The sequence below is a fragment of the Saimiri boliviensis genome, chromosome 1, assembly GCF_048565385.1.
Source record: "Saimiri boliviensis isolate mSaiBol1 chromosome 1, mSaiBol1.pri, whole genome shotgun sequence".
Taxonomy (NCBI): Eukaryota; Metazoa; Chordata; class Mammalia; order Primates; family Cebidae; genus Saimiri; species Saimiri boliviensis.
The window spans coordinates 278,175,291-278,199,573 of record NC_133449.1 but is presented as its reverse complement, the minus strand read 5'-3'; the positions used below and the strand labels follow the sequence as shown (position 1 = coordinate 278,199,573).

The 24,283-nt window shown below is 31.6% G+C and overlaps 1 pseudogene; it reads right to left on the bottom strand.

The window, feature by feature from the left end:
* LOC120365039 (small ribosomal subunit protein uS19 pseudogene) overlaps positions 1-23,564 on the bottom strand; it is a 40,764-nt pseudogene extending 17,200 nt beyond the window's left edge.
* Positions 23,565-24,283: the final 719 nt, after the last annotated feature.

Genomic DNA, 24,283 nt, shown 5'->3' with positions numbered 1-24,283 from the left:
CAGCTGTACAGGATCATATTATTAAGGAAAAAATACATTGAAATATATTAAGGCAAATATTTCATCTCAAGTTTGGCTTTGCTGTCATTATATTCTCTGATTAATGTACCTAACAAGTCTACAAACCCTGGGAGAACCAGAAGTGTAATAGACATGAAATCTTCCTACTGTTAAATAACAGGAATCATAGCAATTATGTGTAAGAGTTCATGTTTTATTGGTTAAATGTTAATGCTTATGATGATTATCAAAGGATAAATTTTCATTTATAATTAAATTATCGCATTACAAAAATCCGAATGTACATATGGCTACAGAATTAATGAACATTTCAAAGAATGTTTAAACATTAGCTTTAGAGAGAAAAAAAAAAAAGAAAAAAAAAACAGCTGTTCCAGGTAAAACCAGTTGAGTGGGTAATTTGTAATTAATTACAAACGCATATGGCCATTGCTACTCATGCACAGACCAAGTGTTTCCTTGCTAATAAAAAGGCAAGTGTTAAATCATCTGTAACTATTAAAGAGTATCTTCATTGCTGTATTGTGAATTAATTTGATGTGATTATCTGTTCTAGATTTTAGGTGTGAATAATTTTACAAAACTGTTTTGATTTGCCAAACAAAATAAATTTGAAAAAGCCCATGTCTATAGAGAAAAAGTAAATTTATTTTTAGTAACATTTTAACATTTGAGAGATAATTTCATGACAAAAAAAATCCAAAGGTGTTTGGTTTATCTCATTAAAATGTAGCTAAACTTATTTGTGAGAAAGAAAGAAAGATAATATTCAGGTCAGTAAATAATTCTCTATTGTTGTGAAACAAGTTGTAATTAATGCCTACATATCTATTTCATATATCTCCACTTAAATACTCTTTTTCTTTGTTCTGTACAATTATTCTAAAATAATTCTTGATACATCATGGTTATTCTCATTCAAATCATTGACATTTACTCCCCTTTTGCCTTTGTTGAATTTGTTTGCATAGATATCTCAAATTTATTCACTTAAAACTGACATTATTATTTTAAAATATCTATTTTTCACTCCTTTTTGAATGATAACAATAAAAAATATGCCAGTGCCTATTGTGTTAGAAACTGTGCCTTGTGGTGAATAGAATATTGCTTTTACTTTTTTATTTTTTTCTAATTTCATTTTAGGTTTTGGGGTACAGGTGAAGAACATGCAAGACTGTTGCATAGGTAAACATGTGGCAGTGTGATTTGCTGCCTTCCTCTCTATCACCTATATCTGGCATTTCTCCCCATGCTATCTCTCCCCAACTCCCCACCCACTGCTGTCCTTCTTCTATTTCCCCCCAACAGACCTCAGTGTGTAGTGCTCCCCTCCCTGTGCCCGTGTGTTCTCATTGTTCAAAACCTGCTTATGAGTGAGAACATGTGGTGTTTGATTTTCTGCTCTTGTGTCAGTTTGCTGAGAATGATGGTTTCCAGGTTCATCCATGTCCCTACAAAGGACACGAACTCATCGTTTTTGATGACTGCATAATATTCCGTGGTATATATGTGCCACATTTTCCCTGTCCAGTCTATCATAGATTACTTTTTTTTTGAACTTAACTTTCAACTCCGGTTTTTCAAAAAAGTCTGAATATTCTAACATTTGATTTTTCTAGACTTTTCTTTGGATTTCATTCATTCTTTGAATGTTTGAAAGAATAATGTTAATCATAATTCATACACTTGATTTGTGGCACAACTGTCACTTGATGTAGTGTGAGAAATAAACATTACAGATCATGACTTTTCAATTTTTATACAGTTGAAAAAAATAATATCAGATTTGGTGCAGAAAAATTTTAGGCTTCTATGGTTTAACTTGCTTGATGTTTGGTTGAATATTGGTTGCCCCTCCACACTTGATATCTCATGCTTCTCCACAGTCTGGTATGATAACAATCAAATTTTAAGTTTAGTCAAGATTATGTCCAAATTTTTCACAAGAAAATTATATATAAAACTAAAATTAAAATTAACAGACATACATGGATATGGGAATCTGTAGAACAAAGCTCTCTGCTCCTGTTTACCGCATTTTGGTTAAATATTGCTTCCAGTGATTCAGCTTCTGCTACTTATCTCTTTTAAAATTTTTTATTTTACTGTGGTAAAATGTATAATATAAAATTTACCATTTTAACAATTGTTAGGTGTACAATTCAGTGGTATTAAGTCTGTGCACATGGTTGTGCAACCATCACTACTATGTTTTTTGTTGGATGCCTTGACTCACTCCTGTAATCTCAGCACTTTAGGAGGCTGAGCTGGGAGGATTGGTTGAGCCTAGGAGTTAAGAGCAGGCTGGGCAATATGGCAGGACCCTATCTATACAAAAGATAGAAAAATCAGCCAGGCGGAGTGGCATGCTCCTGTAGTCCTAGCTAGTTGAGGGGTTGATAAGGAAGGATTTCTTGAGCCCAGGAGTTCACGGATTGCTTGAGGCCGTGATCACACCACTGCACTATAGCCTGTGTGACAGAGTGAGACTCTGTCTTAGGAAAAAAGTGTCTTTTTTATTTTAATAAAAATAAAAGAATAAATTTTTAAAAAAGAAAAAAAATTGACATCTCTCTTTACTTACAATTGCATCCCCCTTTTCCAAATTTCACATACTCATACATTTCAGAAAAAAAATGTCAGAACTCTTTATGAGATGATCATAAAATTAAATTTGGAGTTAACATGAAAAGTGCTTCACATACAATTTAAACTATGGTATATAAATACACACACACGCATGTGCAATACATGGGAATGTGAAATAATTTTTATGGATGTTTCACGTATAACCTTCTATGCCATGTATAACTAGGTGTTAAATTCACACACTCCTAAATTAAGAAAACTGTGCTTGTTCACAAGGGCTTCATGATGTTATTTCTTTTCTTTTCTTTTTTTGCTATTATTATTTTTATTTATTTATTTACTTATTTATTTATTTATTTATTTATTTTGAGACAAAGTCTTGCACCATAGCCTAGACTGGAGTTCAGTGGCAGGAGCTCGGCTAACTGCAACCTCTGTCTTTTGGGTTGAAGGAATTCTCCTGCATCTGCCTCCAGAGAAGGTGAGATTCCAGGTATGCACCATCACACACAGCTAAATTTTTTGTATTTTTAGTAGATACAGAGTTTCGCCATGTTGGCCAAGTGCATCTCGAACTCTTGATCTCATAAGCCTCCTGTCTTGGCCTCCCAAAGTACTGGTATTACACGTATGAGCCACTGCACCTAGCTCTTTTCTAATTTTAATTTTAAAATATACTTATTTTGGCATAACTAGCATTTTATCTACTGACCTGTTAGTTTTCTTTCTTTCCTTCTTTCCTCCTTTTCATCCTGCTTACCATTCTAATCTCATTCTTTTATTTTCCTCTTTCAATAATATTATATGTGCCTAAGGAATATATTGATTGACAAAGAATACAAATAAAGCAAGTAGTATCTATAAACATACTCTTATCAAAATTAATATTATTTCTTAGTATAAATATATAACACATACAAAAATGGAAATTACCATATAAGATATTAATATGTTTCTATTGTATATCTTTCCACAAAAATGCTGAAATATATTATTTTAAGTAGAGTAGTAGCATGTAATGTGAAAGTTACTTTTGCCTGGAAATTTCCATTCTTATAATTTCCTTCTACTTATAAAAATATAAATAATAAATCCAGATATAATATAGCTGTAGCTATGTCTTACCCTGCAATCCCATAATTTTGAGAGTCCAAGGTGGGTGGATCACCTGAGGTCAGGAGTTCAAGACCAGCCTGGCCAACATGGCAAAATATAGTCTCTACTAAAAATATAAAAATTAAGTCAGGCGTATTAGCATGTGACTGTAATCCCAGCTACTAAGGAGGCTGAGGGAGGAGAATCACTTGAACCTGGGAGGTGGAGGCTGCATTGAGACAAGCTAATTCTACTACACTCCAGCCTGGGTGAGAGCGCAAGACTCCTTCTCAAAATAAATAAATAAATAAATAAATAAATAAATAAATAAATAACTGACTTCGAGAAATAAATTAGAATTATAAGAAAATGTTTGAGTATAGTATTTTAACATATTACAGATAAATTTCAGTATCAGAATATATATTTATGCATTATACACGTGTATATATTTAAAACGGAATAAAGAAATTGAAAAGTGTTAGAGAGTTAACAATATTTGATCAATTAATACTCTAGGCCTATAGAATATAAAGCGACAACTCTAGGCAGTACTGAAATAAATAACTGTTTATTTAGATATTTAAAACTTGAAAAATGAATTTTTAAATAATGTCTTTACTAGTCCCTGCTTTGTAAGAAGTTACAGCATTATATGTTTGAATGAAGAGATTATTACAGAAACAAAATAATTGAACCAAACTCATTATATATGAGTTAGTGTAAAATTATCTCCTTTCATGTGGCTCAAGATGCTTCTTAAAACTCCCTTTAAACATCTTATATTACCTAATATTGCTCTTATTTTTCAAACACGTGTGTTCTAGAGGATAATTTTTGAATTAGTTTGTAATATAACATGATAAGAATATTATATCTACTTAAGAAATGTTTTAATATAATTAATGTTGTATTGCTTCATCAATTGGAATGCTTTGATAGTCACAATTTTTAAATTCAGTTTTAATAATTTTTTTTATGCTTAAGACAGTTCTGGTTGGTGGAGGTAGAAAATGATTTTATATTTTCTCTTAATCAAAAATATTTTCGAGGTGACAATTGACAAATAGTCCCTTGGTATTTGCTTGAGGATTACTCAAAAACATTAATTTCTTTTCATATGTATCAAGTGCTGTTTTGGGCCTGGATCGGTGCACGGCTGGAAGGTCAACACTCAGTAGAAGTCTTATCCTTAAGAAATTTACTATATAACTAATAATATACAAGTAACTAATTAGAGCATTACTTTCATGAATTCCATGCAGTGGTTGGCCTTTCCAGTCAAAATTAAACTGTTTTAATTAACTTTAATTATTTAAAAAATTCCTAATCTGTGATTTGGAATTAGAAATTCCAAGTAGAAATTCACCCATGGATGGAAGAATCTAATTCCATTTTTTTTTTCATTTAATGTACAAATAAAGCAAGGGGGTGCTGTGTCTTACAGAACCAGCATAAAAAGGAATTACTCATTTGTCAAGTTCTAGACAATGGATCCAAGAACAAATTTATAATAAGAATTATATCTAAAGTTTTTTCTTCAATAGCAAAACAAATTGTGATACACATATATAAAATATAATACCAGGTATGTTATTGAAAATATAGTACATAATTGAGGTTGTATTTTAGGGCTACTAGTGACGTAGTTAATTCACAAATTGTCCAAGCTATGGAAAAGTCTTTAATTATTAATTTACTCAAAATATGTCTTACTTACCTATTGTATACCAGGCCCCTTTGGTCTAAATTATGCCTAAATTCTTTTTTTTTTCTACATGGGTGGAGGGTAAAATACGGCCCTAGAAAATTACTCACTCTGTTCATTTGAATGTCAATATTGTTGAGGATTTGAAAGAATGAAAAAGCCAATTATCTGAATAAAGTGATCTCAGTTGGTGGCCAATTATGCACCTGTATGACATTTTTTACCTTTTGGAGAAAGACTTAAAGTCATTGAGTTGTTGAAAAACGGACTGACAGCTGATTTTTTCAGTAAAGGAAAAGTAAAGTTAATCAATGAAACAGTAAATAATTTTTGTTGACATCATCCTAAATATACTGATGATATATCCTTTTCCTCTCACTTACTTGGTGTCTACTAACTCTTCAGTTGACATCCAATATATAAACACTATTTTTTTCTCCTCTAAATCCTTTAGACCTATCCTACTATCCTAAAGAAAATGGAATATTTTATTGCTGCTTTCTATGTAAAATAAAATGTCACTTTTGAATAGAAAAAGAAAGAAAGAAAGAAAAACCACTAAGAGAAGAGCAGAACAGTGAGAACAGTGAATAGAAAAACGTAGAAAAAAAAATCAGTTAGAAAGGGTAATATAGTTCTCAAGATTATGTATTATTTTACACAATTTTGTGTTAGATTAGTTAATTAACTGAAATATTTCTTTAAAATAAAATCTCATTGGAGTATAAGCAAAGCTGGTATTTTGATATTTTTTTCTTTCAATTTTTGTGTTTTATAAATGGAGCAAAACGTGCAGAAATAGGATAGTATCGAGCAATTTACAATTAAAAATCCTTGGCCCCAAATCAGGAAATTGAACTGTATAAGAAAGAGCTATCTCGTAACTGACAGTGACAACTCTGTGATTATCTCTAGAGTCTGCTTCTGACCCTTGGCCAAGATAAGGGTGAGATACGCTGCTTGTGATGAATACTGTGCTGTTTAAAGTTTGAAACTCCCCTGGACGTACTTTAGGGCTAGATTGTCTATATTGTTTTTGAAATATATAATGTAGATTGTGAAAACCCGAGTACACGTCAGCATTATCTATTACCTGAATTATTGGTGTAGTTTCCACAAAAATTATTCTGCCTTGCTTTATTGCTTTATTCATTTATTTTGGGGGTGGGTGGGGCTTGTTTGGGGTTAGAGTTTTTGTTTTTGTTTTTGTTTTTGTTTAATTTTACTTCAGGTGCATACTATATCAGCTTACTGGTCAGTGTGTTATAAAACTCTCCTGCTCAAAAGCTTCTAGTAGTCTCCCATCTCACTCAAAGGAGATACAGATCTTTACAAGCGCCTGCAAAGGTCCTATGTAATCTGCCTCCAGTGGTCTGTTTCACTTCAGCTCCTACTTGCTCAATTGTACATGCTCTGCTGGCTATACTGGTTCCCAGTATATGGAACAAGTTAAGATGCTCCGTCTCGGTGGAATTAAGCTTGCTCTTTCCTCAGTCTGGAACGTTCTTCCCCAGACGCAAAGCATACCCTCTCAACTCCTTTATATTTTTATTTGCTTCTTGCAAATTATGTCTTTCTGGCCACTGAATCGCGCTCTCTCTCTCTCTCTCTCTCTCTCTCTCTCTCTCTCTCTCGTTTGCGTGTGTGTGTGTGTGTGTGTGTGTGTGTGTGTGTGTACTTTAAATATCTTACTTTTCCTTTTTATAGATTTGGTGGTACTAATGCTATTTGTTTACATGGATATATTGCATAGTGTTGAAATCCGGGCTTTTAGTGTACCCATTGCCCAAATATTGTACATTGTGCCCAATAGCTAATAGTTCATCCCTCACCCTCATCCCACCCTCCCACCTTTTGGAGTCTCTCATGTCTATCGTTCCACTCTATATGGCCAAGTGTACTCATTGTTGAACTCCCACTTATAAATAAGAACATAAGATTTTTTATTTTCTGCTTCTGAGTTATTTCACTTAGGATAATGGCTTGCTATGCCATCCATGTTGTTGCAAAATATAACATTTTATTTTTTAAAGGATGAGTAGTATTCTATAATACACACACACACACACACACACACACACACACACACACACATAGCCTGTACATTCTGTGTGTGTGCGTGTAGTCTTTTTCATCATTCTCTATGGCGTTATCACTATCTTGCCTAATACTAAGTATTTATTTATTTAACCTATTTATTTTGTTTATTACAGGTAGACAAGGAAATTCGATTTTTTTTTTAATTTGGTACTACTTAGGTTTAGAAGAGGGCCTTGCACATTGTAGGTGTGTAGACTAGACTTGATGTACAGCTGGGTATCACTGGGGTCTCCTGAATACCTATCTGGGTTTGTCTGTAGCCAAGTCAAGGGTGGTGAGCTTTATGATCCTCAGTAAAGTTAACACATAAAATTAACCATCCCAGTGGCTATCTAAAGTTTGAAACACCATGGTACACCATGGTACTCTTTGATTACCCATAATTTTTTTTTTTTTTTTTTTTTTTTTTTTTTTTTTTTTTTTTTGAGACGGAGTTTCACTCTTTTCACCCAGGCTGGAGTACAATGGCACAATCTCGGCTCACCGCAACCTCCGCCTCCTGGGTTCAGGCAATTCTCCTGCTTCAGCCTCCTGAGTAGCTGGGATTACAGGCATGCGCCACCATGCCCAGCTAACTTTTTTGTATTTTTAGTAGAGACGGGTTTTCACCATGTTGACCAGGATGGTCTCGATCTCTTGACCTCGTGATCCACCTGCCTCGGCTTCCCAAAGTGCTGGATTACCCATAATTTTAAACTGGCGTACCTAGTAGACAACTTGGAATCTCTACATGATCAAAAAGGAATAAAAATCACCACACCAGTGGGAACTTTTCTTTTAATATCTCCCAAAGCCAAAATCCTTTGCAGAGGCCTTGATGGTCAATGTCAGAATAAAGACACTGGAGATTTGTAGTTGGCTATTTGTGACTTCTCAATGTTTGCCTGTATTTTATTGCTCTTTCTGATCATGACACTTTGCCTTTTAAAAAGTCTCCTGTGATTATGCTTTGTGGAATTATTCAAACATCTGAAATTTTTTATGGAGGTATTCGATAAATATTTTCCTAATGACAGATACAGGTGAGGGGACGGAAGGCAGCAAACCACACTGCCATGTGTGTACCTATGCAACAATCTTGCATGTTCATCACATGTACCCCAAAACCTAAAATGCAATTAAAAAAAAAATAGTTTACCAAACCAAAAAAAAAAAAAATTTCCTAATGAATCAATCAATCAATTCTCCTTTAGTTTGACTGTACGAATGTCTTAGTCCGTTCAGGCTGCTATAACAAATATAATAGACTGATGACATATAAAAAGCAGAAATTTATTTCTCAATTCTGGAGGCTTCAAGTTGAAGATTAAGGTGATATAAGATTCGTTGGCTAGTGAGAGCCTATTCCTCATAAACAGTTGGTTCTTGCTATGTATTTATGTGATAAAAGGGATGAGATAGGTTTTTGGGGCCTTCTATGAGGGCACTAATCCTATTCATGAAGGCTGCATCCTTATGAACTAATTAAATTCCAAAGGTGCCACCTCCTACTACCATCACATTGAGCGTCAGGATTTAAACATGAATTTTGGGTGGAAACAAATATTCTAACCATGGCTATGTGTAAAAGGATTCTGAAGAATTCTACAGCAGAATAATCCAAAATATGGGTTCAATAAGATTATTTAACCTTAAATTTATTTGAATTATATTCTGAATATAGCTAAATTTATACTCTTTGTCAAATCAGGATAAAAGGAAGAACACCAGACAGCCTTGATGTCGTCCTATTATGTTGCAGTTCAGTTAAGCTTCGGCCACTGGAGCAATCACAAATTTCTCTCTCTTTAGATAGAAAGGGAGACGACGTAACAGCAGAACAAATCTATGCACTTGCATAAGCTGTTCACTAAGGCTGATTGCCCAGAGTAGATCAGCTCTGAGTTCCAGATCAAAGGACGAAAGTAAGAACATTCAATACGAAGCTCAAAAACACAAACTTTGTTTAATATTATATTTTTTCTTTGTTTAATCTTAAATTGCTGCATGTCTCTATTCTCTTCTACAAATTTGCATTTGCTGTTTACTAATTTTATTGCACAACAATCTGAGAATACAATGCTTTTTCTTAGTGAGATTTTTATTTTTCTTGTTTTGTGGGCAATTTTTATTATGTGCATTATTATGGGAATGTAATGCCTATGTTCTACTCTGGAAAATAACTAATATTTTGTTCTCTAGCTTTAGCTTTGTTAATCACATTAAGTCAAATTCTAATTTCCCTAGCTGGGTTTTTCCCCTTTCCTTCATTATGAGATTGTTATCTTTCGATACATTATTATTAGTATATCTATTTTTCTTTGACTGTTTTTCCATTTTTACTCATGTAAACTTAAAAGCCTACTTTAAGAGCATAATATTCAGATCATAAATATTTTGCCCAATTATAAATGTGAAATATATCTGTGGATAATGCCCAGTGCTATTTATGTTATTCTACATATACCAATGTATAGGCTTACTTTAATTCATAGCATTTGTTGTTTTACTTACATTCATTAGTTTCCAAATATATGTGATGCTAAATTATTTCAAACCTACAGTTTGTATTCAGGAAATATATATGTTTATATAATTACTTAGAGGATTTTATTTATTGTTTATATACTATACCATCAACTTACATGTATTTCTTTCTTTATATATTACCTTCTCTTCTAATTGACTTTTTTTTTTTTTTTTTTTTTTTTTTTTTATAAATTCTATGTTTGGAAGAGATCGTGGAAGAGAGGTTGTGTATTCCATCATATTTAGTTACTCAAAGTCACACTAAGTCAAAATTACTCCTGAAAATTTTGTACATTAACTCTGTGTATGAGGCCTAAAATTTCTCTCATAACAACCCTACCACGAACAGTTTTGTTTCCAGCTTAAAAATTCATAGCAAATCATTTGTATGAATTAAACAATTTATGTTTAGAAGCTATGGAATATAAAATATAATACTTAGAGCCACATTTATGGTGGCAATTTTATCACAGTATGTGAGCTCATAGAACTGAGGCCAACAGGAGAGAACAGAGATTTAAATCTCTCAGAGTCTCGTTGTATGATTTTTTTCAGAATACATGGTCATGAGTATAATGAAAGAGTGTATGGCCTGTATATTTGTAAATTTATTTTCATTTCACTCTATTTGTCACTAAATGTTGAAATTAAGTTGTCATGATTTGTCTATTTTTATAATATTATACACCAAATGTCTTCTTTCACATTCCAAGTATCCCTAGACTTATTTCAAAGGGAGGATATTTTGATTGTCATTATCTAAGGAGAGTTTTCTTTTTTGTGTATGTGTGGAAACTCACAGAGAGTTGCATTAATTAAGGTGTTACAAACAAGTATGTTTACTTGTAAATCTATTGATTTATATGTCTATTCAAACACGCAAAAACGATGTCAACAATATTGTTACCAGAAATTTATTTCCTCCCTCTGTCAGTCTTAGAAGAACAACAATAAGCTCTGCTAATGATATGAAGGTTAATCAACTAAAATAGCTTCTGCTTTCAAAATCAGACTTGTCCTCTGAACTCTCATGCCATCTAATAAATTTATTTCATTCTACACTGTAGAAGTATGAATTAGGTAATATTACCACACATCACCACAAGAATTGACTTTGGTTGCTACAAAAAAAGAGACCAAACTATGATTTTTACAGCAGGTAAAAATTTTCATATGAATGATTTTAGCAATTAAAAAAAGATAGATTAATGTTTAGTTATAAATAATTTGGATTGTAATAATTAAAATTTGTATACCTGTACTATTCACAGAAATAAACTGCAAATTACCATTGCCCACTGCCTCACTCAGATTTTATTTATATAGTGTGTTAACTATAATTTTATAAACTCAACCACCTAAATAAGTTTTACAGTCAGTTTTAGTAATCACATAAATGGGTAATACATTTTTTAGGAGTTAAAAACCTATTTATTCATTTTTCTACCAATAAAATCAGTAATCCTATGAAAATGACAAAACTCTCGAATGTTAAAGAACAAATGAAAACTTTATTTTTTTGTTGTTGTTGTTAGAGTAGTTACAGATCATTACTGCCTCAGTTAGTTTGGGCTGATGGGACATAGTTGGGGTGGCTTACACAATAGACATTTACTTCTCACAGTTCTAGAGTTAGAAAATCTAAGATCAAGGCAATGGCAGATCTGCTTACTGTTGAGTGCCCAGTTTCTGTTTTGTAGTCTGCGGTTATATTTGTTATCCCCCTGTGTTCTCACGTGAGACAAAGCGAGAGATCATCTTTCTCATCTCTCATCATATAAGGACACCAATCCCTTTCATGAGAGCTTTCCTCTCATGATCTATTTGTCCCAGCAAAGGCTCTACTTCCAGTAACATCAGATTAGAAATCCAGGCTTCAACACTTAAAATTTTAGGAGATACAAATATTCAATCTGTGGCAAATTTTTTAAAAATCAAAGTTTAGTGATGCAATTAACCGTATTTTTCTCTTCAGATTTACTAAAAAACTGAAAAGAGACATGTGTCCAGTGATCTAAAATCCAGATATTTTAGATGCATTATAAAGAAAGTACTTAAATACACTTCCTCTTTTGCTGCTGATTCCTTTTTCAAATTCAGATATTTTAGCTTATTTGTGGGAAAGTTAAATACTATATATTGTTTAAATATGCAGTAAATATGTTTATATTTCCCAGAGAGAGAATGTGTGTGCATGTGCTTGTGTATGTGTGGATTTCTTTGCATTCTGTGAGCACAGAAGGATTAGCTAGATCCATCACTTACTGGCCACACATAATAGCCTATTTGAGGCCAACTTCTTAGCAGATCCACCTATCCTCTAAGGCATCTCTCCAATATTATGAGCAAGAAAGTAAGGGAAAAAGTGAGACCAGAACTCTCATAGTTCCCACTGCAGTGACCCATAACTCACCTTCTGTGGAAAGTTAATAATAAAAGCTAAGCAAATTTTTATTAGTGACAATTTACAATTGATACAGTTTTAAATATGGCTTTGAGTAGAGATGTAAAGGATGTGAAAATATTACTTATTTTTCCTCCATCATTTATGCAGTGGTGTACTTCTCTTTTTTGAATGATATAACCATCATCATCTCAAAGTCCTTTATTTAGTAAATCCCCTTCATATTTGCTACCCGCAGAGCCTTACTTTATATGTAAATATCTATTTTTCTGTTTTTGATGTAGACACTACATAAAATTAATAGCTATTATTTAATACGGAGTAAACACTACATAAAACTTGATTCCATTATATTTTTGATAATAAGGAGTCATATATGAGAGGTGAAAATGTAGAGCCAAATGTATAAAGGCATTAACAAACAGAGGAATTAGCTTATAAGATTTATTAGTAAACACCTATATATTTATATAATCATGTATTCCAAAGAATATATATAATTTTCACATACTTAAAGTCAAACCAGTAAGAATTAAGGTTATTATCCAAGAACCAGCTAAGAACCAAAACTGATTGCCTCAGCTCCCAAATTTCTTCCTTCCGAAATGATAACTTGATCATATAGAAATATGTATATGGAAACTCTAAAAGGGAGAAGAGTGATAAGATATCCCATGAAATAACATATGCTTACTCAAGTAAGTATAAGTTCCTACTGGAAGGAAACTTGAAAAGAGTCCAATAAATGTTAAGCCCTCAACAAAAAGGGATGAAAAAGAATGTCAACAATATGTTTGGCTCTTAATGGATATTTTTATGTAATATGCAGGTATCACAGGGAGATCTTATAATGAAATATAATATTAAATAATCTGGTAAGAGTACTTCAGTGTTTTCACATCTCTTCCCAAATCAACTTAAACTCTTCCAAAACGGGACAACATTAAATTAACATATAATTGTCTAATATAATGTCATTTTGTTTCTTCATTCAATCCCTCTATAAAACCAATATGCCTTCTGGCTCTTTTAAAAGTAGCATACTCCTATGAAGATGCATAAATCCTTCATGTTAGTATTTGCTAAACTGATTTTTGTTGCTCATTAGTGAAGCAGGAACCCAAGTGATTGGGTTGTACTCACAGCTTTTAAATTTACTTTTTAATAGACTAGAAAATAACATAGCAGAGTAAGACAATACAATAGGATAGAGTGCCATAGAGATAAAAAAAAAAGTCCTAGGAAATTACGTGTTTTGCAAGAATTACATATATTGTAGCAAGTGCTGCTGAAATTTCTAAGTGTGAAGTAAGAGAGTCAGTGAATGAGATGATACAACAAATTTGTTTCCTGAACATGTCATTTTATCATGTGCAATACTTCTCTGTGAGATCGCCTTAGGTCCTCCAGTTCATCCAGCAGATTAATGTAGCTGCAAGTAGGAGCTTCTGAGACCAATAGAACAGCCTCCCAGACAATGCACATACATTCAAACAATAGTGACATTGACAAAATATTGGGAAGACTTACTCATGATCTTAAACGTGCTTTACAGAAAGAAAAATTACGCATATGTCTGAAACTTCATTAAACGTTTTAATTCATCTTGTCTTCAATTAGATCAAGGTTAAAAGTCCTACTTTATATGAAGTGGTCATGGTAAATAGCATGAATAATAATAAACTCAGAATATTACTGAACATTTTTCATATAGTATAACCTAATTTGATAATGTATAGTTAAGTATAATTATCCATCTTAACCAATTGAAGAATTAAACTGCAAATATGTATTTTCTTTAGAAGACAAGTTTAAATGAAACAAGTCAGATTTCACAAAGTAAATGGATCTTATACCAAAATTTTATTTCTTAAAATTTTCAACATTCTCTGCTGGAAATTACATTTATTATTTTTAGATAGAAAGTGAAGTAAATGGTGTTGGGAAAACTGGCTAGCCATGTGCAGAAAGCAGAAACAGGACCCCTTCCTGACACCTTACACCAAAATTAACTCCAGATGGATTAAAGACTTAAACATCAGAACTAACACCATAAAAACCCTAGAAGAAAATCTAGGCAAAACCATTCAGGACATAGGCATAGGCAAGGACTTCATGATCAAAATGCCAAAAGCAATGGCAACAAAAGCCAAAATAGACAAATGGGACCTAATCAAACTCCACAGCTTCTGCACAGCAAAAGAAACAGTCAGTAGAGTGAATCGGCAACCAACAAAATGGGAAAAAATTTTTGCAGTCTACCCATCTGACAAGGGGCTGATACCCAGAATTTACAAAAAACTAAAACAGATCTACATATGAAAAAATGCTCGTCATCACTGGTCATTAGAGAAATGCAAATCAAAAGCACATTAAGATAGCATCTCACACCAGTTAGAATGGCAATCATTAAAAAATCTGGAGACAACAGATGCTGGAGAGGATGTGGAGAAATAGGAACACTTTTACCTGTTGGTGGGAGAGTAAATTAGTTCAACCATTGTGGAATACAGTGTGGCGATTTCTCAATGACCTAAAAATAGAAATCCCACTTGACCCAGCAATCCCATTACTGGGTATATATCCAGAGGATTATAAATCATTCTACTATAAGGACACATGCACACGAATGTTCATTGCAGCACTGTTTACAATAGCAAAGACCTGGAACCAACCCAAATGTCCATCAATGATAGACTTGATAGGGAAAATCTGGTACATATACACCATGGAATATTATGCAGCCACCAAAAACGATGAGTTTGTGTCCTTTGTAGGGACATGGATGAACCTGGAAACCATCATTCTCAGCAAACTGACACAAGAGCAGAAAATCAAACACCGCATGTTCTCACTCATAGGCAGGCGTTGAACAATAAGAACACATGGACACATGGAGGGGAGCACTACACACTGGGGTCCGTTGGGAGGAAATGGGGGAGGGATGGGGGTGGGGAGGTGGGAAGAGATAGCATGGGGAGAAATGACAGATACAGATGAGGGGAAGGAAGGCAGCAATGTGTGTACTTATGCAACAATCTTGCATGTCCTTCACATGTACCCCAAAACCTAAAATGCAATAAAAAAAGAAAGATAATAATTCAATAAATTCTGTGTTTGTAAAAAAAAAAAAAAAGCAAGTGAAATATAATGGTAACTTTAACCCTGAATTTGTGTTATTTTAATAATCCTGATTAGTAATGTTCTCTTCAAAGTATTTTAGTAATACTAGGAAGATAGGCTTACTAGAGAAATTACCATTAAGTTTTGCTTTCTATTGGCAATAATTTGAGAGTTTTTGGACATTTTGGATTCTTTGCTATATTAAATGTGTTGAAAATATCATTTTTTTTCCTCTTTGTAGCTTCAAATTTATCCTGTTAAGTATTCTGAAAATACCAGATGGGAACCTGACAGAAGATCTCCAGTACCAGCTGGGCTAAGCTTGCTTTGGCCAAATTTGGGACAAGTTAAACATCAAAAATAATAGTGATATTGATGAATTATAACACATTGAATTAAAAGTTGGAAAAGACACAACATTTTTGTGAAATAAAATATCAGATGAATCTTAATTCAGAATAATAGATATGCAAATTTGGAAGAGCAAGCACTATGTCAGATTAATGGTTCTTGTTAGCAATACACTCTATATGTGGCTGTTTACCTGCATGAAATCTCTTGCCTGTGTTGAAGTTTTTAATAGTTCAAAAGTTAACTCAGTGTGTATATTCTGAAATAACCTGAGGATAATACACAAAACCACACACAAAGTACTTGCTGCCTACTCTAAATATACAGTGATTACTTGTATGTATTATAATAATGAAAATTATATACATGTGAATGTCAACAAGTAAATTTGTAGCCATTTATAAAAAAAACATTTCATAGTTGTGGAAAGAGAAATTTAGGTAAATAAAATTTTATTCTAGACAAGAAAAATTTGTTTTTTTTAGTGGTTAAAAGGAGACAGACTGCTGGTTTTGAATTGTAATGTTACTGACAAATACGTAACTTAGGCATCGACTTATCATCATTTTTAATTTGCAAAAAGGTTGATTATTGTAAGTAGCTCAAAGTGATCTATGAAGATTAAATTGAGTAACACCTTTAGAAACATAGAGCAGAGATTAGTATATATAATCAATTATCAATAGTCCCTGGACAGCTAGACTAACTTAATAACAAGTGTTTATCTTAATATAACAGGAACTATGTTAAAATCTCTACACATTTTAATATTACACTTAATTTTCATCCTCAGCTATGTTAGTATCAATGACTCTATTTCAGTTACAAGTGAAAGATAAATAAAGCAGCCTGCCTATTTTTATGTAATGACTAATTGGACAATATGGGGTTCAAACTCATTTGTATAGAAAGGCAAATTTTACATCTTAATTAGTATAAAAATATTCCACATGTGATGGACTCAATTTTAAACATGATGGTTTGAGTTGCTTGTGGGAGGGTCAAGTACATGTGATGTCATGCTAATTTGTGAAACAAATTGCTTTACCTTTTTTCTAGAAGTTCTCAAAAGACTATATCCCAGTTCTTAAACAAATAATATCGCAATTTTATTGGCATACTAGACTTACCAGAGTTTGGCCATTTTGAACCAGTATTACTGAAAGTGCTACACATTTCTTTTAAAGAAAGTGAACTTGAAAATGTCTGGTTCCTCTGGATGTTACCAGCTGCCAGCTTGAAAAATCAATTTCATAACTAAAATTGTAAAATGTAACATTTAATTTGCTCTTATGGTCTGTTGAGCAACATATTCATCCATGACAACACTTATCTGTCTATAGCTAATATTTTTTTAGCTACCCATAATTACTGAACAAGATTCATCCAGACATAAATCTTTTTTTCAGTCTACGTGGATTTAAATGCATATATTTAAATGGAATCTTTATTCATACTGAAAGCTAAATAATTATGGGGAGAATGTCTTCACAATGGTGACCATTTTAGATTCTATGAGCAGAAATGATTGATTTTCTTGTTCTAAAAAACATCATGTTATATGGTTAGTTAATAAACTCATTGAGTTAAGGAAGATTTTGAATTTTCTTGATCATGTCCAGTACAATATTACAAATGGAAAGAATCCCACTCATATTTTCCATGAGTTCAACTTATTATAATACTATTTTCTTTTTTAAATTCAGGAGTGATCTTTCCAGATGGTTTAAAGAATTTTTACATCCTTTCACTTTTAAGCAGTTTAATATTATATAAGTTTATATAACATTATAGAAGTTTAACATAATATAATTATAATAAACCAACAAATGTATATTTCTAAAGATTGTCAATAAAATTTCAAGGATTATTTCAGCTTTTAATAGTTATTTTTAATTTTCATTGCACCATTTAGGCATTTTAGGTATTACTTGTATTAAAATAAATCAACTATAATTTGTGGTAAATTTTACCATTTGACATCCACGAAATTATCATAATGTCTAAATGAGGATATTAGTAGGAAGTGGATGTAATGGTGTATTTTTATGCCACTCTGTATGAAATAGATTTGCTATTATTACTCTGTGAGTCTGCTTTCTACATTAGTCTATTTTTTTCTTCCAGATAAGGAGATTATATTTTTGTGATATTTCTTTAATCAATATTAATTTAAGCAAAAAATAGAAGTCTAAAATTCCTGACAAGCTGAATTCCCAATAGAAGAAATTCATTGAAATAAAAAACACAGTGCATTAATTGGATTACTAAGTTTCATATTAGTTAAAATGCATTTTACTTTAAAAGGCCCAGAACTATATTGTTTATAAATATTGAGAATTATGAAAGAATGTACACAAAGTTATTTGAAATTGCTTAGTTATAAGTTATGCTTAAAAATAGTTATAAGATTGATGTACTAGAATGTGTTATTGCCTCATTTTTTATTTTCTTTTATTGTATAAATATCCACTCTTTTGAGGTGTAAATTTTTCAGTGGCTCCAATTATGGGCAGAGCATGATTCTCTGTCCCGATGATGGTAGACATGTCAGCATCATGTGCAGAAAATTTCGGTGTACATCATGAGACTAATATTGTTGGTTTCTACTCCTGAACTCTGTTACTGCACAATATACACCAGATGTTAATTGACACTAACAATGTTCTTCAGCCCATACCACAAAAAGGGACATGCATTTCACTTCCCAGCCCAAGATCAGGAAAACCACAAATGAACTTCCCATCTCTGTGTGAACCTTTTCTGGTGACAAGTATACAAAATAAAATTTATATAGAAAGACACTGAAAATTTATGGGTTATTTCTTCCTAACACAAATTGTTTATACAGGCAATTTAATATAAATTTCTTTTTAGGTATAAAATATCACTTCTAAGAGACCATTTTTTAACGTTATCTACCTATATAGTCACTACATTATCAATTTTTTTTTCTTTTTATCTTCTCTCTTTCATTGATTAACTACTTTCTCTGTATAGTACAATACCTTGGAAAGACCTAACACTATTAGGGAATTATAAAGATTAATTTTTGGTAGTTATGAGTATTAAAGAGTTGAGAGAAACACTGGAAATACTGTGATAACTCATTTTTTATTTTTAATATGATGCTGTTAATAGTAATTATCTTTATTTCAAATTATATTCTTTGAATAGTATCTGAAATCCATTACTGATACGTCTCATTAGAAATGAACAGCAGTAGTTGCATTCCTTTCAGTAATAAATCACCAGTCTTTTATCTGTTTCTAGAGGCACAAGTTTGAAAGAGGAATTCATCTATATATGAGATGCTATTTTAAGTTTTAATGAATACAGTTTTGTGAAACTTAGCTACCTCACAAGAGCAGTAAATATTTAATCAAACTGAGATAGGAAAGTGCAAAAAGGCTAAATGTATTCTTTGGGGAAAGATGAAATATAAATTTATATGAAGATAAACCTATATCTGTAGGTTAAAATTCTTTTTGTAAACATACTTGGATTTATTTATTAGTTATTTACAGTTTTGCTTAGGGATTTACTAAAATCAGCTATAGTTCCAAGGAAAACAGTAATTACTTTATTGAAAAGGAAAACATCTTGAAATATCCTGAATATCTAATATTTCTTTCCATGCTTATAATTGTGAGAAGTAGCATAACTTCAACAGAGGAATAGTACTGCATAAATGGATGTGGCGTCAGTGAATGGCATGGATAAAATTGTTCACTCTGCATACAAGGGCTCGATTCCAAGGTCCATTGCTGTCTGTATAGCTCATTTAGAATTTTGAGCTCTCAGATTGCAGCTTAGTAGAGATAATACATACTATTTTAAAATTATCAGTTATATAAAGATATAGATTATGCACATTCATATCTATGTCTATACATACAACCATTAATCATCCTCTGTGTGTAATATCTCCTTATATATTCATACAAAGTAGTAATTTTTTAGTATATTGCAAAGAGTAATTATGGTAATTTCCATAATTGCCTAAGTTAAGTGCAATATTAACAGGAGCAGCACTACCTTATCCTGTACACTGAAACATTTTGGGAATTTTTATTTATTTTTTTTTAGTTCTTAGAGGAAAAACTTTAAGATTTTAAAGTGCCTTGTAGTCCGTTCTTTTTCTAATATAATCTTTGTCAATTAATTTACTTACTTTACATTTTAGACTTTTCCTATGTCAAGTTTATTTTTTCACACCTGGTTACTGTATTTCTGGAAAGACATAACCATAAAATTTTCTCATGGAAACTTTTCACAAATTCATTGCCTCTAAACGTTTTTCTTTTTTTAGGAAAAAAAATCCTAAACACATGTCACACAGCCTATTATTATTATTATTATTATTATTATTATTATTATTATTGAGACGGAGTCTCGCTCTGTCACCCAAGTTGGAGTGCAGTGGCCTGATCTCAGCTCACTGCAATCTCCGCCTCTCGGCTTCAAGTGATTCTGCTGCCTCAGCCTCCCGAGTAGCTGGGATAACAGGTGCACACCACCAGGCCCAGATAATTTTTGTGTTTTTAGTAGAGACGGGGTTTCATCATACTGGTCAGCTTGGTCTCGAATTCCTGACCTCGTGATCCTCTCTCCTTGGCCTCCCAAAGCACTGAGATTACAGGCATGAGATACCATGCCCGGCCAGGTCAATTTATATTTTATATTTACCATATCATTTAGGGTTTTTTTTTTTTTTTTTTTTTTTTTTTTTGGCATGGAATCACCACAGTTTTCTCCATTTCCTTTTCAAGTGTGACAACTGGAGCTGGATGTTTCGAATAGGCTCACCACTTCCATGCAGCTTAGGTCCCTTCATTTAAATTCAGTAAACGTAAAGGTCAAAATTAAGTCAGAGGCTCATTTTTAACCTTAAGCATGCCCGTCTTAATGTGCTATAGGTAGTTGATCATTTTAGATAGTTGAATGAACTTTCCTACTCTACAGGATTGCATACTTACATTCCAGGAACACAACAAATGGAGAGTGTTGATTATTGCAGCACTGATAGGACTAACATCGCAAATTTGCATTCAAGTTTAAGGATCAAATTTTCAAAATGAAATGAGCTGAGATCATAGTTATTAAAATGACTGAATATTAAATAATTATAACAGATAAGGATCAAATTTTCAAAACGAAATGAGCTGAGATCATAGTTATTAAAATGACTGAATATTAAATAATTATAAAAGATATGGATAATTTATATGTATAGATAATAATAATAAAGTCAACTTTCCTACTTGTAGTTTCAGTTTAATAAACAAGCTGTGGTCCTTAACTTTAAAGCATATTTTATATACATATTTATCAATTAACCCCAATGATCTGCCTTTTCTCGGATAATTAAGCCGTGTGAATAAATTATATTACACATAAAACAATGGAATTCTCTTAGTGTCTTTTAGGACTGGTGTTAATGGCATTTAAGTCTCCGTAAAATGTGTCCATCAAACTTTTTTCAATCTCTACTTCTACTTACATATGATATGACTAACGTTATGAATTATGTTAAATCAATTTCCATCATATTTCAATTTATTTACTAGGCAAAATTGAAGAATTTTAAATTAGAGGAATAATATAATTTGCTTAGTATAGTATTAATATATATTATTTGTATTATAAAACTAGCATTAATCTACAGTGATTTCATTTATCTCAAATATTCTCTGTGAATGTCAAATATAGGATATACTTTCAAGACTCACTTCTTACAAATAAAAATAAAAATTAATATATCAGGGATAGAAATGTTTGTCTACATAAAATTTGGTCAAAAAATGCTTAGACTAAATGTAAAAGTAGACAGAATGGAAGATTTTATGCATGCTATCTACCAAATTTTGAATTTGGCATGGAATTTTACACACAATGTTGTCCCATCTATTTATTTCACAATTACTGAAATTTTGCCATGTGAAAAATTCTGTTTTAGATTTTACGGTTATTGTAATTAAATGTTTAAAAACTTTTCTAGCTTTATATTCTTTTCAAACAAAATGGTATTTAAAAGTATTTAAAATTAGAATTGATTCCGACATCATCAAAATAAATTTTGAAACCATGGAAGTATTCTCTAATATTTTAAATTAAAATTAGAGATAACCAATCAATTATTTTATTACATATATTTCATTATTTCCTTACAAATTAATTTTAGATTAGTATAAAATAAAACTATACACATTGCAATTGAGCAATTAAAATTGTCAGTTCTAAGTGGAAATTTAAAAATGTTTATTTATAATTTCTTCTCTGAACTTTCCAAAGTATTTTCCATTTCTTTAGTTTATGCATCAGTCACATGGTCAGTTGTCATTTAGCCCATCATTGAATAGAGAGCTACTGTTATAAAAATATAGGTAAAATTCTACTTTCACTGGAATATTACATTTAAAAATATGGAATAATATATTTTTCCATGCTAAAATACATGATTATCTTGGAGTCTATTAGACAGATTTTTCAATCCTTTAATCTGGAAATAGTTCCCATGTATTTCATTTTGTCTGAAGGAAATTTTTGACATCAATCTTTTTATCTTTTTGGCATTTTTGTTTTCTTATCTATAAGTTGCTAACCACCTGAAAAATTTTGAATTTATTTGATTTAATTTTAAATAAAACCAGGACTGTAGTATAGTCATTATGAACATAGGGATTTAAGTCAGACAACTGGGTGCAAACTGAGATTTAGCTAACTAGGCATTCCACCTTGAATAAGTCATTAGACTCCCCCATGACTCAGTTTACTCAACTGTAAAATGATAATATATTTACTTCAAAAGATTATTCTGAAATAACTGATATTATTTTATATGAGTATTTAGGAAAGTATTTTGCACATATAAATAGATGATACAATTAATAAAATTTAGTTGAATACATCAACAATGGATATTGAAATAATAAGCAAGACAAACAAAAATCTCATCAAAGCCACATCAAGAGAACATTAATCATGTAAACTAATGGTTAATAGTGTGAATTATATTAGATTAAATGTCTCTAGAAACTGCATTAGAATGGTTTACACCTTAGTATACAATTCAGAATTAGAGTCAATGATTCTTCATTACTTAAAATGAGCAATATATTTCCTACTCACTTTAATGGGCAATTATGTTTAATATATAAATCTTAACTTTATAGTGTTTATAGCTATCATGCAATAAAAATGCCTAAACTAAATTTTACTCTATATTACAGAGGGAAGTTCTTGCTTAACATATTTAATTTCAAGATAGTATAGCAGTTAAGGCAGAAAAATAAGTTTCAATGTACAAAGCTCTATAAATTAACAATGACAAACTAATTATGGTGGTAGATGCAGTAGCCTGATAGTTTATTCTAGCACTCCGTAAATCCATAGTTAATAAATTCTTGCAATTTGGATTACAAGTCAATAATATAAAAATTACTTATTGTTTTATTATTCATGTCCCCACCCCCATTATTGAGTTGTTCTATGCAGCTTCAGCTCCCCAAACATCTGTCTGCTCTTCAAACATACCAAGGATGCTCCCATTTGAACTCTACAACTGCTCCTCCTTCTATAAGAATCTTCTTTCCCCAGATTTCGAACATTTTGCTCCTTCAAATCAATCAAAAATATTTTCTCACTTTCATCTTTAACCATGTGCCAGAAGTTAATAATTAGTCTATATCATAATTATTCTATGAACCAGAATTATTATTGCAGCAAAATTATATCATCCAAGGAGCATTTCATAAATAAAGTTTTATCAGATACACTTCTAGGTAATACTGTAAATGTCTATTAAAACTAAGTGTTCACTGTTCAAAAAGTTTAAGTTATCTTAAACAAAATTATTTGGTAAAGAATTTCTTAATATGTCACAATAAGAGGGCTAATATGCTTGACTTTCCAAATTTGTGTAGACAGAAATCTTCCTTTCAAAAGGCTATTACATTCAACAATGTTTACAACACCTATAAAGAAACATGTATCAGTCATTGAACAAAGCATAGTAAAGTATACTCAACTGGCTATTAATCTGGGATGCAATACAAAGGGTGTAATTCAAGCCTGTTTGAACATACGAAGTTATAATATCTTCTCTTTATAATGTCACTAATATCATGATAGTTTAAAAAGTATACGTTAATGATAATGAATAAAAAAATTCAAAATCATAGATAAAGGCTATAACATCCAATAATGTTTAGAACAACTATGAGGGAACCCAGTCAGGATTAGAAAAAAATTATGGATCAGTGTATTGTCTGAGGGACAACATTAATTATGTAAGAAAAATTGTATTTTAGCTTAAAATGTATCTCTTGCTGGTTTTGAAAATATTTAAATGAAGCTTATTACTAAAGGGGTAGCAATGT